The following is an 18,109-nucleotide window of genomic DNA, read 5'->3' as shown; positions in this document are numbered from 1 at the left end:
CTGCGTAAAACGTTCATAATATTATAAATATACCATATAAGCATAAAGGTCTATTATAGTTTGACTGAAAATATGACGTAGTAAGAGCGACACGGAAATAGGAAATAAAATGCGAGAAAGAAACGTCATTCGTGTGCACTAGAATAAATTGAAAGTTCGATGTCAAATGAATACACGAAATAAAATAGGCTCTAAGTGCCCAAAACCGAAAAAAACAGTGAGTATTCAGAAATTTTCTATGTGCCATCGCCCATATCCTAAATCTATGTCTAAGTGCTAAACAATATAATATTGGAGCTTCTATTGATACTTAAAGATAGCTTTGGGTGTGAGAGGCAGCGTGATTATTTTTATAATAGGGACTAAGTGCCATCTGGTTAATATATTGTGTCATGACACTTAGTTTTTTATTTTTGATATACAGTGTGGCACTTAGTCATATTTTTAAGAAAGTGTTGCGACGTGGTGATTTTCTAAAATATTGTTGTTCAAACGTGTTTTTCTTACAATGTTTATTTATAAATTGTAGTTTTTTTTCTTCTACTGACATTTAGATTGTATGATGAATCTATTGAGAAGATAATTCTTCTTCTTATTATGCCATCCCCTAGTGGAGGTCGGCCACCATCAAGGTGATCTTATCTTTAGTATATATATATAATAAAACGGTTATTCATTAAAACCCTGAGAATATCTCTCAGATTCAGCTTTTTGGTACAAGTGCCTGTTTTATTTCGTATATTCAAATTGTTCCACTATAATAATATATCTGCTTCCATTTAGCGCTTTACCTATGCATTGCCGGATGAAGTAAGTCGGTAAATTAATTAATGATTATAAATAGATATTAAAAATAACACACATAATCTGGCAACCTTTTATGACATACTCCGTGGCCCAATTTGTCTCCGAAAATGTGAGTTTGTTTGGCAATTTCATCGCTTAATTACTCAATAAGTTAGTATAAAAAGGCAACGTCTGCGTAATCAAGAAATATTGCCGCATTTTGTGAAGTAATTTGCTGTGTTTGGGCAACAGGGTAAATGTTTAAAATAAGTCTGCTATGCAGAGAGTACGTACCTATTTTCAAAATAGTATTATAACATTATATATGTAAATAAAATACTCTACGAAATTGTATGTGAATTACTTTCATTTTAGGTTATAGAAACAATGCTAAAAACAGTTCTTATATTTAAAATATATATTATATTGGACTCTATTTTAAATAGTACGTTTACTTCTTTTTTTATTTTGGGCCATATTATGGGCCTCAACAGAGTCGAGTCTTGTTATTTAACAGGTTTTTGTTTTTACGAGAAATGGATGTTAGCCACTTGCTCAATCTATTAGGTCCATATTCTGACTCCAAACACAAATTGAAAAACTATATGTATATTTTCCAGACCCAGGATTCGAACCTGGGACCCACGACATTATATACCGATGCGTAATTGCTTACTTATATTCCTTTTTATGGTATTAATTCTAACTGGTTAAAATATGTATATGGTAATGGGAGATGGATTCTCGTAAAATAAAAATAAATTCTTTTTTATATTGTTTTTTGTTACAAAGATAGGTTGGAATAATAATTTTAATTTATTAATCACTGGTTGGTTTCTAATATATTGCATAAACAAAAATGATTATTTTTATTGTTTTTTATCAAACTATTTTGGTCCAGTCTTATATTAAAATAAACAATGTATTTTTTTGGTAGTAAAATCAATTAACAAAATTTTATTAAGTGTTATTCTAAAATAGATCATAAGCACGTAAATATACATAGCTTTACAGTAGATATCAAATGTATGAGATGCGTCGTACTCTAGAAAAGGTTTCAATAAAAAATTGTATCATTTCTAGAATAAACGAAAACGTTTTGAATCATTGCACATAACCATTCAAAGGGCAGCAAAGGTCTAGTTGTAGTACACTCCCCATAGATCTAGTTCACGTGTCCAGTTTGTCACTTGGCAGTTCAGAATAGCAGCTGTGAGTAATTTCATCAGACCATTATCTGGAGTGATTGCTTATCCGACTTCGGGGTGGATCACATCCCGATTTGTTTTCCGTGCCGCCTTTATTCGACGCCTGTAACTTAGTTTCTTGTGTTCTGTGTCATTACGCCATGTTTATAAATTAATTTGCCGCTAAAACTTTTAAATTTGTTAAGTAATATTTATTTACCTTAGTTTTTAATATGTGTTCATGTAAGTGTTTATAAATCATCATCATCATCATCGGCACTGAAACCCAATGTAAATATTGGTCACCTCCAGAAAATATATCCACTCCTTTCTATCTGCGTTTTGTCGTATCCTCGGTAGTGTTGTGTTTTTTTCTCTAGATACCTTAACCACCAGGTTTAGATCTCCAGACCCTCCATTTTCCTTCGGGTCTGTTGAAAAGGAGTCTCTTTGGTAGTTGGGTATAATCCATCTTTGATACATGTCATGGCCTGCTCAATGGAGTCACCTCACTTTTACGTGTGATACAATGGAGGGTTCGTCTATGACATGTATAGTTCATAATTAGGTATACCCGGTATGCAAAATACGTATTTTAAAATTACATTCGGCTGATTTTTCGTATTAGTATTTCTGAGACTTTTTCATATTATGTGTTTTTAATTAAACTTTTCTTTCTTTTACATTTTATTAAACCTTATACAGTCGTTTCGGGTAACATTGTATTTCAATATAACATTGGACAAAACCACAACCAAGTGCACTTTATTTTATGTTCTGCTGGCCTGTAATAGGTTGCATTCTTACAATAATTTATGGACAGAAGAAAACCAATCTATCTCTTGTACTGGTTCTAAAAACCGCAGGAGCGATACCTTGTATTCGAAAGTCATTTTCAATTCGTCATCTAGGGTCATTCTAGTGCTCCAAGAAGGTAAGATGTGTTCAAAACAATACATATTGATTTCTTGTTAAATTAAATCATTTTTTTCACGATCAATATTTTTATATCCAAAGATAAATATAACATATTTATTCAACGTTAACAAAATATTCCATGTTGAAAATAATAAAAATGAATGGGTTGGAATGTTTAACGATTGTTTAGTAAATTACTATTAAATACTATAATAATCGTGCTATCTTGTAAATTTCCTTATGTACAATATAATATTATTAACATAGTATTATTTTGTAATACTATATTGTCCGTCCTGTAACGCAGTTGTTTGTTCCATCTCACTACGATGTCACAAAGCATCGGTTAAGTCATTGTGTATTTATGCCTCTGGAGGTGGTTTCCAAGTCAATCCAACTTGCCCAAATCCTCAGGGCACCGTGCCGCGCCGAGAGGGAAGAAAGGAAAAGCTTCGAGAAGTCCACGGGGGAGCTCCCCTACATATATAAGGTTGGGGGTGCAGAAGGGGATGAATTAACCTGCATTCGGAAACAAAGTTAAACACGTGGGAGGTAGAAATGCCACAAGTTACAGCAAAGAGACAAAATCAAAGCAATATATATATATGTTAAAGAATCTGTCTTTATCCTAAAAAAATTCTATAAAATTGCACTAGCACAATATTATCTTACTGCATTAAGAATAATGAATAATAACTTTATTCATATTAGTTATGATAATACGAATTGAAACTCAGACACTAAGCTTTATGAAATGACAAAGACCTTCATAAGCACATATCGGATTGTATAATAGCAAAGATCTTTCCATTAAAGAGAACTTGAGCAAAGCATTTGTGTGAGTGTATCCTGTTGTGCAAATGTTTATTTTCTATAAAACTATGAATAACGAAATGGTAGAGCAAAACTTAATCGTCTGTGAGTATCGCTTGCTCAGTTTGTCATTCTGTTACATAGAAACTCGTAATGCATATTTAATATGTATGAAGAAATTACACGAACACGATGAAATAAAATGGAACGTAGTTATTATAAAAAGCTACCTACATAAACATGGGTATTATTATATTTTGAAACTTATTAAACCTTAAGGATTTTTCCTTTATTTTATTGTTTATCTTTGAAATACTTATTTGATAATAATATTATTAATTGTCAATTCATGTTATTAAAAATGAAATTGTATAATTGAAAATAATGTATATTACATTCCAAGTGTTTAGTAAAGCTTTATATCAGTGTTTCACCAAATGGCCATTAGATTGTATTTCCTTAATACAAAAGTCCGTTAATACTTTTTTTTAACAAAATATTTCTGTACTTACTACCTATTATCTTTAATTTTAATTACATAATTAAGTTTATTAAAAATGTAATAGTTTATGATTAAAAAAAATTCTTCCACTGGAAAGGATATAATAATAATTACAAGATAAAAAGAACTTTTTATATACAACGTTTTTACATTTACTGCTGAATTATTATGCTCAATATGCTCAAACTTGTACTTGATATGAAGTAAATAAAAAACAAACAAAAATATAGAATACTGAAATATCATTTTGACATTTCATTTTGATTTCCATAGTAACGCACGTATATATTAATAATTTAGTTGCTAGGACCACCCCCATAGCAACCAATATTAGTCTTTTACTTTTTACGGATTTTTCTGAAATAACTTTCCATACAAAACAGAATAATTAACTGAAAATGAATTCAATTTTGCTTAAAGATGGCTAAAAATATCAAAATAATGCATTGGCATCGTTTTCTGATGTATTCTAAAAGTTTCAAATGTCTAGCCAGTCGGGAAGTTAGTTTAAAATCGATTGCAAGATTTATATTGGACAAACAACTACCGGACAAACAAGAATACGAGCTAATAAAAACGTTGTAATATACTTATTTCAAATGATAAAACTTTGGCTGAAGTATATAATCCATTAAGAGTATTGTAAGAACCATTAGTTAAAATTCGTCGCAATTAGATAAGCTGATGCCTATATATTAGCATTGTGGTCAATGCACGTGGGCGCGAATCCTGCTGGGCGTCGTATTTTTTTTATTTTTTTTTCTATTTGTTATATATTTCTCAGAAGTGTTTTAAATTTATGTATGTTCAAAAAAAGAATGTTACATTCTTAAATCTTCTGAATTAAGAAAGACGGAAAGACGATTTACATGCGACAAAAAATCTTTAAAACGTCGAATTGTGTCCATATGATTCACTTAATAATCAGCTACGTACAAAAAAAACACATTGTGTATATACCATTGGATGATTTTACAACGTTTTTATTAGCTCGTATTCTTGTTTGTCTGGTGGTTGTTTGTCTAGTACAAATCTTGCAATCGATTTTTAACTAACTTCCCGACTAACTAGACTTGTGAAACTTTTAGAATATATCAGAACACGATGCCAATGCATTCTTTTAATACTTTTAGCCATCTTTAAGCAGAATTGAATTCATTTTCAGTTAATTCTGTTTTGTATGGAAAGTTATTTCAGAAAAATCCGTAAAAAGTAAAAGACTATTATATTGGTTGTTAAGGGGGTGGTACTAGCAACTAAATTATTAATATATACGTGCGTTACTATGGACATCAAAATGAAATGTCAAAATGACATTTCAGTATTCTATATTTGTTTATTTGTTTGTTTTTTATTTACTTCATATCAAGTACAAGTTTGAGCATGTTGAGCATAATAATTCATCAGAAAATTTAAAAACGTTGTATATAAAAAGTTCTTTTTATCTTGTAATTTTTATTTTAACTTTAGTAGTGTTGTATTAACGTGGTATCAATTGCATTTAGATTATCGGTTTCAGCGTTGGTACAAAATATGATTTTAGTTAATATAATAAGAAATGCAATAAGCAAATGTGTAGATAATACACTTTATCCAGTTTGATGTATTGTGTTTGTAGGAATTAATACTTGTGTAACTATTTGAGAAGTTATACCTTATAATATTTGACGGTAAGGTTGTTTCTCTAAAGCTTCCCAGTCACTTTGTTCATTATATCGTGAGCTTATAGGTATGCGCTATATTCTGGGAAATGTCTTAGCACACGATATTAGAACTGCAAATTTTGCAAAATTATTTAAAGAAAAAAAATAAGTATCGTCTGAAATTGCACTTAAGTACTATAATATTTTAAAAATCTCATACTCATGTAATTAATTTTCTTGACAATAACTTTCATGTATAATAAATATAACTCCATATATTATTATGCTACACGAAATTTTGCAAAAATCATTGAACAGATAATAGTGGTTCATTACTAAACTCGAATGAAATTCCGTGAATAAATGAAAAATCAAAGTGGATGAATTTCATGTTGCAATAAAAAAAAGTTCAATGGAATAGTATTTAAATTAGGAATCTTTTTTATACCGAAAATAAATTATAATGTGTAAATTTCTATCGACATTCATTTATTTTTAATCCGTATTTGACAGCTGTACGTTTTTTGTTGTGGAATATGTTGGTCTGTTGATATAATTCGGTAGGTATACTTATATTGTTTACGCTATAAAATAAAAGATAAGTTAAAATATTCAATGTTTGTTACGCTTAAATTTCGCATATTATACACAGAGACTTTAAATATGGATGAAATCTGATAATGTGATAATAATATTAGATATATTCTATAAATGGGGTAAGCATACAATCATCTTCTAAAAAAAATTTGGTTATGATTCTATGGAACCTAAAACACTTCCATTTCTGAGCTACAAATCATTTTTTTAATTCCATTAATCCTACCTTTTATATTAAACATTATAAAAGTGCAATAACGTTTGCTTCTTTCTTCAAACTAAAGAGAGAAATTCTAGGTAGTGTCATTTGTTTAAGATGTGTACATGTTTTATCGATACATTTATTAGTAGCGAGGTCGCTAGGCAAAATGTCAGCTTAAACATTCTCAATCCTGTCTCCGATTATAACCAGATTTTTATAACGAAAATAATTTCAATTTTAATGAATACTAATTTGCCGAAAATGCCAACTAACGTAACGGCACCCCGACAACACCAATTGCCGTCCAGACATTGCCGCCAAACCAAATGCGCCCGTACGAGTGCTCGTCTATGCGGCCCGGATAAATCCGCCTAGACAAAACCGCCAGCAAAAAAAAATACTAAAATATATAAAACAAGTGATTTTTTGGTTTTTAGAATTTCGTATCGATATAAATTTACATACTTACGATAATCAGTGTAATTTTAGGTTCCGTTGTAGCTGATAGTAGAGTAATAAATTAAAATCATCAGCCTTTAACACTTAGTTAATGCCTTTGTACTGTAGTATTTCTAATTTAGAATATTTAAGAAGGTTAGCATACAATATAAAAATTTTATTTTAAGTATTTTATATATCGTATGTTTTTTTATTTGTGTACTTATCTAAAAATAAATAAAATTTGTCTCATTTCTATATTGTTTTGGTGGCAATTGGGCGATAATGTCTGGGTGGTAATGTCCGGGCGGTTTTGTTGGGACCCCCTAACGTAACACTTTTAACGGTCGGTATCCAAATGGTGCATGCCCGCTACTATAAGATACGATACAAGTGTTTGATTCGTTTACCCTTTGATCTGACAAATAAAAACCGCCAGACGCTTGATCGATCACGTTGTGTATTATTTATATCAAATTTTGATACACGGTGGCCAGAGTATACGTGAATATGCAACATTAGGATATCGGCCTTTACCCGTTGCACTGGCGCTAAAAATAACTGTGATGATATTGTTATCATTATCCATGTTCAAATTAAGCTGGCTATGTTTACTCAAGGACGTGTGAAAATTCTCGAAAAGGCTTAAACCTATAACGCTGAAATCTCGAATGGCTACAATCCTAAATGGTTTAAATCCCGAAAACCGAAATTCTGAATGCTTATATCCCAAATACCCGAAATCTAATACCACGAATGCCAAAATTTCTATCAAATAACCTAATCTTAATACTACGTATTTAAACTACAGTGCCTCTACCATATTATATGAAGACTAAAGTAGAGTATTCGTTTGCTTATTATGCAATATTTTAATGAAATATCAACGGTATGCGAGTACAGCTCTATTCAGGTTCATCCGTCTGATAGTTGCCGACTTTCGGTTGGAGTTCAAGATGGTCCAAGAAGAAGTAAAAGCGAGTAAATTTTAAAAATAAGGATTACATACTTACATAATATCGTATTATTATATAATTTTCAATCGGAATAATATCAAATCTGTGAAAATATACGCTCATAATCCATGAATTGAGCTACTCGCTAGACAAATATTTTGAAAAGCCGGGGCTTTTCTTTGTCTCGCTGTACCGGCCGGGCCCTGGCAGATTTGTTGTATCTATTCAACTGATATGCGGGATGGAGAGCCAAGCAAAACACTCGGCTAAACTTTGACGGGCAGTCATCTGTGAATGTAAAACCCAATTCGGCTTAGAGCTGCCTTCACGGATGATTTTGAATGCTAAATACTGCCGCGACTATATTTGATAGGTGTACTTAGAGATGATGGTAATAATATCGGAAAACTATTAGTTGTAAATAAAACATAGTATTAGTAATATCTAATATATTATTCAAAATAACTAATTTATCAAATTTAATTAAACAAATAGTTAAGGTCTGAGGTATTTGAAATAATACCAGCGATTATCGTATCAATTCGTTGATTTTATTGAAACAATCTCATTTTTAAATACCCATTTAAAAAAATATATAAATATTACAAAAAATGTTTTAATAAACTGTGACGGTCAACAACCACAGGCCATGTCAGCGTAATTGCGACAATGCGCTGATCAGCAAATTACACAAGTCAGTATAACACATCATTTCAGCTACGGTCAGCACATTCTACAAGTGTGACATACTTCGATGAGGGTCAAACAACAAAGCCTGGTTAGCATATCGCCAATAGAGATCTACATCAATAATGGCTTGCTTACTTTATCAAATATTCATTTCTTTCTATAAATAGCGAGTCATAATAATTATTGATGGAATATCAGATTCAGTGTCAGAATCTCAGTAGCAGTACACTCTATCATCGTGCCTCGGACTGAGCTAATCTCACCGAGCGACACTCAATCATAACATCTTCGACAAAGCATATCTCACCACGTGTACCCTGCACTATTAATTTCACTCTTATAATTGTACTTATCAACCTGTCAATACAGTTGCAGCCTTCTGCTCATCTTCTCCCACCTTATCACTCATCTTCTTCATCCTCCAACTCATTCACCCAAAGTGGTTCTCGTCCCGCTATAACACTAACCTAAATAACAAAAATGAAAATCACACATTAATAAATAACAAAATAATTATTTATGTACCTACCTGCTTTCTTTTATTTATAGTAAGCACATAGTAATAATATTTACCATCTCGATCTAAATTTTCTATAAAATATTGTATTTATTCTGTGAATCCAATATGAATAATTGGAGAATCAAGCTCCACCATTGATTGTATATTATTTTAAACCAATGGCGTAAATGTAAAGAGTTATATAGATGCATATAATATTGCACTATCATGACAGAATAAGAATGGTTATTAGTATTGCAAGCATGTAATATTCTATTATTTTCTCGTGGATTTCTTTCCAAGTAGCTGACACATGTTTTGCAAGTTACGGTGCTGGCACTTATAATTTCACCATACCATAAAAAACGATTCCTTATTTATGATACGTAGCGTTATTGAATGTTTTTTAATCTACAACCCTGGTAGGAGAGGCGAGAGTCAGTTGGTGTATTGATTGGTTGACTGCAATACTTTTAACAATGCTGCATTATAATTATTTAAGAGATATTTCAAAATTGGAAAGAAAACATGAGTCTTTTAATCAATCGATGAGAGCTCATTCATCGACATATTATTACGGAGTGCCACATTTATTTTTACAGCATCATGAGCTAATATATTTCAACGAAAGGATAACGTAGGAAAGCGATACATTCGACTATCCCCGGTGGTAAGCTGGATATGAATAATCAGGCATTAATATGTATTAACCGATAGTAGCGTACTATAGTAGGTGTACCTACTCTGCCTTACCTTCATGGAATTAGCCAGATCAACCAGGTCAAATAAAGTATATTATAATTATTTTACTAATGTTTTTGAAATACGTAAAACTTAATATCATTAAACTTAATTGTAGTCCCTAGTTATGATATCGCCAGGACCCGGTTCCGGCCCCACCGCGCAGCACCGAACTGTGATCAATTTATTGGTCACATAATACGAAATAATCAAAAGATATATTATTATAAATGTGTGGCTGTCGTCGGATTCCGGTAACCCAGATCTCAATTATAATATTATTTATTAAATATTCATTTTTCACGTACAATCAGTCAGTACCTATATACCTATAATATGATTTCGTAATGTTTTGAGATAGCAGATCTGCAATTTCATAACATTACGAATTAATGTTACTTATTTCATAATAATTTCAACATTTTATTTCATGGTGTAAATATGTATAAATAGCGGATCAGAATCGATTGGATATCTCACTCAATTACAAGTTTCCGTTAAAAACACATCGCACCGAATTGCCGTTATATATATTATTATATTGCGTCGATTGTACCATTGTAGTTATGTGAAATAGTAAATAAAATCTCGCCTCCTCCATCATCACGAACAACTACTACCGTATCTCATCTGCAATTAATACCTATCCTTTGCCGAACCAAAGAATACTACAAATGTATTTATTATTATTATTCCTATATTAGTATTATATTTTCATGTGTGTTTTATCAGCATTATTGTCTTTATTGTGGCACTATGTTCATATAAATTTTATATACAAAACACTGCGGCAAGTCCTCATGAACACTATTCGAAAAATGCCCAATATTTTCTTTTATGAAATTTAGTAAGTGCCCGAATCGATCACGTTGAATCACTTTTATTGACATATATTTTCATCCCTCGCCCGCCGTCCGCCAGTCAATGGAAAAATGTTGACCATTTTTAAAGAAAAAGGGCGACCCTCTTCTGCTTAAGGGTAGAAATAAGGGTGGCTCGCCATATGGGGCGCGTAATGGGTCTTTCGGATTTATGACCGATCCAATAACAAAATAAAACACATGTACAACACTTGGAGAGAAAACACTACGTGGAGATGCTTTATTTACAACGCTTCTTCATTTTTATTTGTTCAATTTATTTTATAGATTTTGAAAAGCGTATTACTTCATTACATCAAAAATAGTTCATTCCAAATATTTTAATGTTATTATTTTTTTAAGACGTCACATGGTACCTATAAATTTTAATGAATTAAAACAAGAATTGAAAAAGTAGTGCATGCATCGACATAAGACACTTCATTAGGATTAGATACCTCAATCTATCCCTAGTTCATTTCGATTATTTTCTACAGCATGGAGATAATATGAACGGTAAACAAAAAAGTATCACGAAAACTTAGGAAATAGGGATGTGGATATATGAATATATTCCATAGCTAACAAGTCAACTGTAAATAATATTGACTTCCTGTCATTAATAATTTCTATCTATTATCAAAACTAAAAAAGCTTCAATTTTTTGGGCTCGTTTTGATGGTATAAAAGTAAAAATGGTTCTAGGAAAGATCAACGCACACATAGCAGAAAAATATAACGCATTTAAACTCGGATATTTGTACGGTAGCTTTACTGCTTTACTGAACTGTTTCAGGTAGCAGATGACTAGCTGAAGATCGCCAAGACGGTAGCTGATCCCCTACAACGGTTACAAAAGAATTAGATCTGACTTATCAAATTCCACTCTACAATTAGCATAAAAAGTAATCAATTGCAACTAGTAGTTCAGCAGATATACCTATCATTGGTAATGGTGACAATATAAACAATATTATGTCTTTGATCACAAATATAATACTATGTGCATATTTCACTTACAGAAAGAGATGAGATATTCTTTTTTTTGTTGGTGCAATATAATATTAAATTGTTTAAAAAATATTGCCGTGTTTTACGTACCACATGCAAGTATTTTGCAAACCGTGTTAACGAAAATAACTTTCATATAATGTTATTATATTAAAATTGTTTGCCAGAACTAACTAGTTTCTTTACCCTAAGGCGTTTCATGGTAGTATTAAAATATTTAATAATCACATAATCAAGAATCGAATATATATTATTTTGTTTTAGTAATCGTTTTCATTATAACTCGGCAATCGTATCAAGAATATAAATAATTACAAAATAAAAAGAACTTTTTATATACCACGTTTTTAAATTTTCTGTTAAATCATATAAACTTCACAATTATATGTATTGATAAATACTTTTTTTGTACTGAGATAGAAATACTGAATAAATATTATAGAATACTGAAATGTCATTTTGACATTTCATATTGATTTCCATAGTAATGCACGTATATATTAATAATTTAGTTGCTAGGATCCCCTTTAGCAACCAATAGTGAGTAGTAAATAATACGTTTAATGATTTTTTTCCGAAACATACAAAACAGAATTAACTGAAAATGAATTCAATTCTGCTTAAAGATGGCCAAAAGTATTAAAAAAATGCATTGTCGTCGTGTTCTGATGTATTCTAAAAGTTTCAAATGTCTAGCTAGTCGAGAAAGTAGTTAAAAACTTCAATCGTCCAATACAAATCTTCGACAAACAGGAAAAAATCTGTACTGGAAACACAAGAAAAAATCTGTACCGGACAAACAAGAATACGAGCTAATAAAAACATGGTAAAACACGTCACTTCTATCATAATTAACTGAAGAATGGCTCCATCTAGTAATGGATCGTCCATGGCCAGATAAGATAGATTCTAATAATATGAGCATGATTCGTAGATATTCTTTTTATTTAAGTCTTTTCTTTAAGTATTTTCAGTAAGTGAAAACGTTGATACCAAATATCAGGTCCTACAAACGTAATAATTTTAATATTATAATTTATGTTTTATTAATAATCTTTTTAATTTGGAAAGTTATATAACATATTTTAATATCGGAGAAGTACTTGTGTGACTTGACAGGCGAAAATCGCTTTTGTAGCATCGCGACAGGGTGAGAAAAAGTTGGCTGTAGTGCCACACTCCCAAGCAACATTCACAATATATATCCCAATCACGCAACGCATTCTTAATGATCATATCCGTAAAAAACTGATGGGATCCGACCGAGCGGAGCTGTTTGCCAGGGTCTGTCCACACACGGGCCCGATTGGCCACGTCGACTTGATACCAACCAAGGCCAACTTTGAATCATTTGGAAAAAACATTGCTGCACCATTATGGAGGACGGAATAATTCCGATCCCTCCTTAGATTCATCACTTTCAATTCCTGACTCCTCTGTTTGGCAGACTTTCAGTACATGGATACAGAGGACACTTCATTATTGTCATTAAAGGTAAATTACGGCAAAGCAAGTCAAGATTCTTTTGATTTTCTAAAAAACTTTTTTTACGCTTCTAGACAAAGAAGTTTGGCACTAAAATCTTTTCATTCTGTTTTAGCGTCATGGAAGGCGGCCGTACACAAATTGCGACTGCGTATACATGGCGGGTGAGATGAGGTAACTCAAATCATGATGTGTCAATTCACGAAGCTGAATACTTGTAACGCGGTTTTATTAGTGTCGGGCAGCAGAGCCAGTCCAAAAAACAAAATTTTTCTTTCTTAACTTTCTTCTTTAAGCACTACGGTGCATGGTTGCAGCATCAGTCTCATGCGGCTCCGTCTCGGGACGGAATGAGCACTTAAAATCATTTCTTTCAGATACGTTTAAAGCGTCATAGAAAGCGGCCGTGCATATCCACGGTTGTGCATATATGACGGGTGGTGGTGGGCACTTTAACGTATGTACCTCTAGGATTTGGTGGAAATGTGGACCTTTCAAAGTCGAGACCCATAATATGATATACTTCTTACAATAAAAAAAACTCTTATATAAATTTTTTCACCACGAATTATGTTACATCGTGTCATTATATTATAATGATAGTAAGTTTTAATAATATGGCTGATGCTAGTAGGAATATATTATTATAAAGTCAAACTTTATCGATAGCATTGAGTATTTTCTTTATATAAATTATACAATGCAATCTCATGTGAGACATCAGCGTTAACTGACGCGTCATATCAGATTTTTGCCTTCTTACGTTTTTCAATTTACCTTTTGGTCCCAACTTCCCTGGAGTGATGCGCTTTTCCAGTTACATTTACGACATTTCAGAAAAATACAAAACAAATGTGAACAGCATCTGCCACCAAATCTATGTGTATGTGCGCATGGCTTTTGCCCCTGATACCTATACTTAAATAATACACTTAAAGATTATTTCGTAGGTGTTTGAACTATACAATTTTTTTTTTTTGTTAATATTTTTTATTGTGTAATATTTTTTTAGATGCGACAATAATAAGATAGAGTTCTGTATGCAAAAGTAGACGTGAGATAAATTTAAATATATTACTTTTTATGAAATCAAAATTAGAACTATCATTATCATATTATTAATTCATATGGGTTGATTAGACTCATATAACAGATTAATAAATATAAATAATTTAAAAGCCATCGCGATGGACCAAATTTAAAGTAAAAAACTGCGTTGACTATTCCCAAAGATTGAAAACACGTTATATTGATGTGACAAACTAAAATATATATTACTAACTATTGAAAATAGCATATTATTTCTTCTTTTCTTTCTTATTTTGCCATATCCGCCCTTTAACTGGAGCATATGGATACCACGGGGCGCCTCCAAGAATCCCTGTCGCTCGCCAGTTTTCTTGCTTCGTTCCAGGTCAAACCAGCATCCCGTAGCTCCGCCGTATACACTCTGTAGATTGTATTTAGCGGCCTTCCAGTTGAAGAACAGGCAAGCCAGGTTGAAGTTCTCTTCTGGCATCCGCAGCACGTGGCCGAGCCAGGTCCAACGTCGCCTTTCAGCGTGATGAGAGGCTGCTCGGTGCGTTCTTTAACATATTATATTCTATATTCTTTAACACCTGTTTAAGTTTGTTCTATATTAATTTTTCCACACTCGAGATATTTAGCCTGTATTACCACACTTAGTAGGGTAAACTAGTTCCAATTAATTTTGTGTTACCTGATTAGACTCTTGCCAATTATCATTTACGCATAAACACAAACAGTTAATTAAGCATATTATTTAACTTATTTTAAAATTATATTATTCTCAATGTAATATAATATGACGTAATGGTTTGTTTGCAATAATAAAATACTCTAAAATTAAGTAAGTATATTTTTTTTAAATTTGTAAAACTCAACCGCTCTTGTTTTTTCTCATACTTTCCACGCATTCGATATCAAACCTTTTAATTAGCGGTTCACAGATAATCTTCCATTTAAATAATCGTTTCTCGCATACTGTGTTTTTCCGAGAATGGCGTAAAACTATTAAATAAAAAATTCACAAAGATAACTAAATTAATAGTATCTAAATATATACGTTCTCAAAATGTAATATAGTGTACAAATGCATAGGTGCAATAAAACAACTATAAAAACAGTTAAATGTTTATTAGTCGAATACATCTCCATATAAAATAAACTTAGTATGTAGTTGGACATCATACCAAACAATTACATAACTATGTACACTTTTATGACATATTGGCACATATAATATAGTTGGTACATAATATGATGATTTTAAAGTATATTAAAAGATTTTAAAACAAATATCTATAGTATGAACATGTGAAATAAAGATATAAATTCTAATTGTATTAGAAATCTTGTTAAACTAAAATAGAAATCTCCAAAAGTTTCCAATTTTATTACTGATATTTATAATGACTGTATTTCCTTTAGAACTCAGAATTATGAAATGAAAACAACAGTAAGCATACTTCGTTTACTCCAAATACACCGCGAAAGTTTAAATAATTCATAACCTTAAGGGCTTTCTACTTTGGAAAGTTTTATTTGAGCTTTTGTCTTATTAATTTAATGACAGTTTTAAACAAAATTCAAAATTTCCTCTGACAGTTCGTTCAGCGATACGTATATACATAAAATAATATTATATGCCAGGTATATTTTTACCGCGTCGTTTCTCATTGCAGGAGTTTTGTTTCTCTTGTGACAAAATATTGCACCAAGAGAAGATGTTTCATACCTGCAATACGCTTTTTTCTAACGAGGAGGTGTTTACATAAAAAAACGTTAGATATATATAAAATTTTACAGTATGACTATAGTATAATAGAATTATATGTTTTTCTACAACAAATATATCCCAAATTAATCCTAGTATATTTATTTGGATGTGGTTCTGGCGGTATATGATCGGGGCTTAATAGATGTCTAGAAGTAAGAGTACCAACAAATTCATTTTTGAAAAGCTAACGGTAAAAGATTGACATTTATATGAAAGTAACTCATCAGTTCTCTGGCCATGTAACTCTGAAGGTGGATACAAGTTCGAATATACGTGTCAAAGTTATCAACGTAAACAGCATAAGAGGTAGATATATAACGAACATGCACATGCTAGAATTGTTTTTCCTCGTTAAGGGGTAGGGGCATGCCAGTAGAGAACCTAGCGGAAAAATCTGAAGCTTACAATTTGAAATTTTTTTTCGATAATTTACAATTTCAACTGTATTAATTAATTAATATGTAGGCATCTGAAAACATTAAAAAGATTTTTTTATTTATTTTTTTTTTTGTTTAAAGATAAACTTACAATTGTTGTTACAATTTCGTTGCAGGGTCACATTTTATTATTAAATTATATTTTATGGTCATATTTATTTTTTAAATTTAGTTTATTAAGTTTTCAATTTTTCGTCATTTAGATTTTTGACTAATACATCGTTTTAAATTTTTTTATATTTATTTTAAAAACATCGATTTTTATAAACATATAAATGTGTATAACTTGAAATTTATTTTATTTATATTTAAATAAAAAGGATTTCAAGTTATACACATTCATATTTTTTATAAAATCGAAGTTTTTTAAAATAAATATAAAAAATATTAAAACGATGAATTAGTCAAAAATCTAAACAACGAAAAATTGAAAACTTAATAAAATAAATTTTAATAATAAATATGACCATAAAATATAATGTAATAATAAGATGTGACCCTGCAACGAATTCACATTTTATTACATTTTTTTACTATTGTAAGTTTGTCTTTAAATTAAAAAAAAAATCTTTTTAATGTTTTCAGATACATAATGTATTAATTAATACAGCTGAAATTGTAAATTATCAAAAAAAATCTCAAATTGCAAGCTTCGTATTTTTCCGCTAGGTTCTCGGTTAGCATGCCTCTCCCCTTAGCAAAATTGGAGAGTTGAGTATAATCTCGCATGTAAACCATCATATCATGATGGTGCGAGACTATAATGGTCAATGGTATTGATATACAGCATTTATATGTATGTATGTATGCGGATATAGGGATGTATACGTGTTATAAAACATATAACAATGTAGGTATCATGTAAGAATATTATTGGATATTAATTGTTGAACCAATAACTTTAAAGACTGATATAGCAGATCTATAATATATCATTAGTTAACTCCATTAATTTCCATTGTTCCCAGAATGGACGATTTTACTTACACTTCTTGAGTGTAATTTTTTTTATTGTTTATAATTAGTAATTACTAATGATCTATTAGGTTTGACGATTTATTATACGCTTATCGAGTGTATTATTATTGATAAGGCATGAAGTTATTTACACATTAACACTTCAACTATTCATAATTTGTTTATTATATATTTTTTTATTGGATCTTTGACTTAATAGGTAGGTGATAAGTTTTTACCTACTTTATTGTATTAATTTATTATATAAGTTAGAGTTAATAGTGTTCGTTGTCAGTGTGTGTTTGCCTTTTGGTGAGTATACACAGCGCCTGAAGATGCCAAAAGGCGAATTCCGGGTCGCAAAAAACGATTTAAATAGAATAGTATAAAACTTAAATTCATTAGAATTTATAATTAGTTTAGTTGAGGAGTCGTTCAACGTAGACCGCAACACAATACTTCCGAGAGATATACCATCAGGCTCAAAAAGCTGATTAGTTGATATGGAAGAAGATGTCTGTATGATTAAAAGTATTCTAGCATTTCGTAATTCGCATTTTTTTAAAAACTAAAATTGAATTTAATTT

This window comes from Rhyacophila brunnea, unplaced genomic scaffold, assembly GCF_057557595.1.
Source record: "Rhyacophila brunnea isolate RB1 unplaced genomic scaffold, BYU_Rbru_1.0 scaffold_8, whole genome shotgun sequence".
NCBI lineage: Eukaryota > Metazoa > Arthropoda > Insecta > Trichoptera > Rhyacophilidae > Rhyacophila > Rhyacophila brunnea.
The sequence above is the reverse complement of the archived record's forward strand: the minus strand, read 5'-3'. Positions refer to the sequence as shown.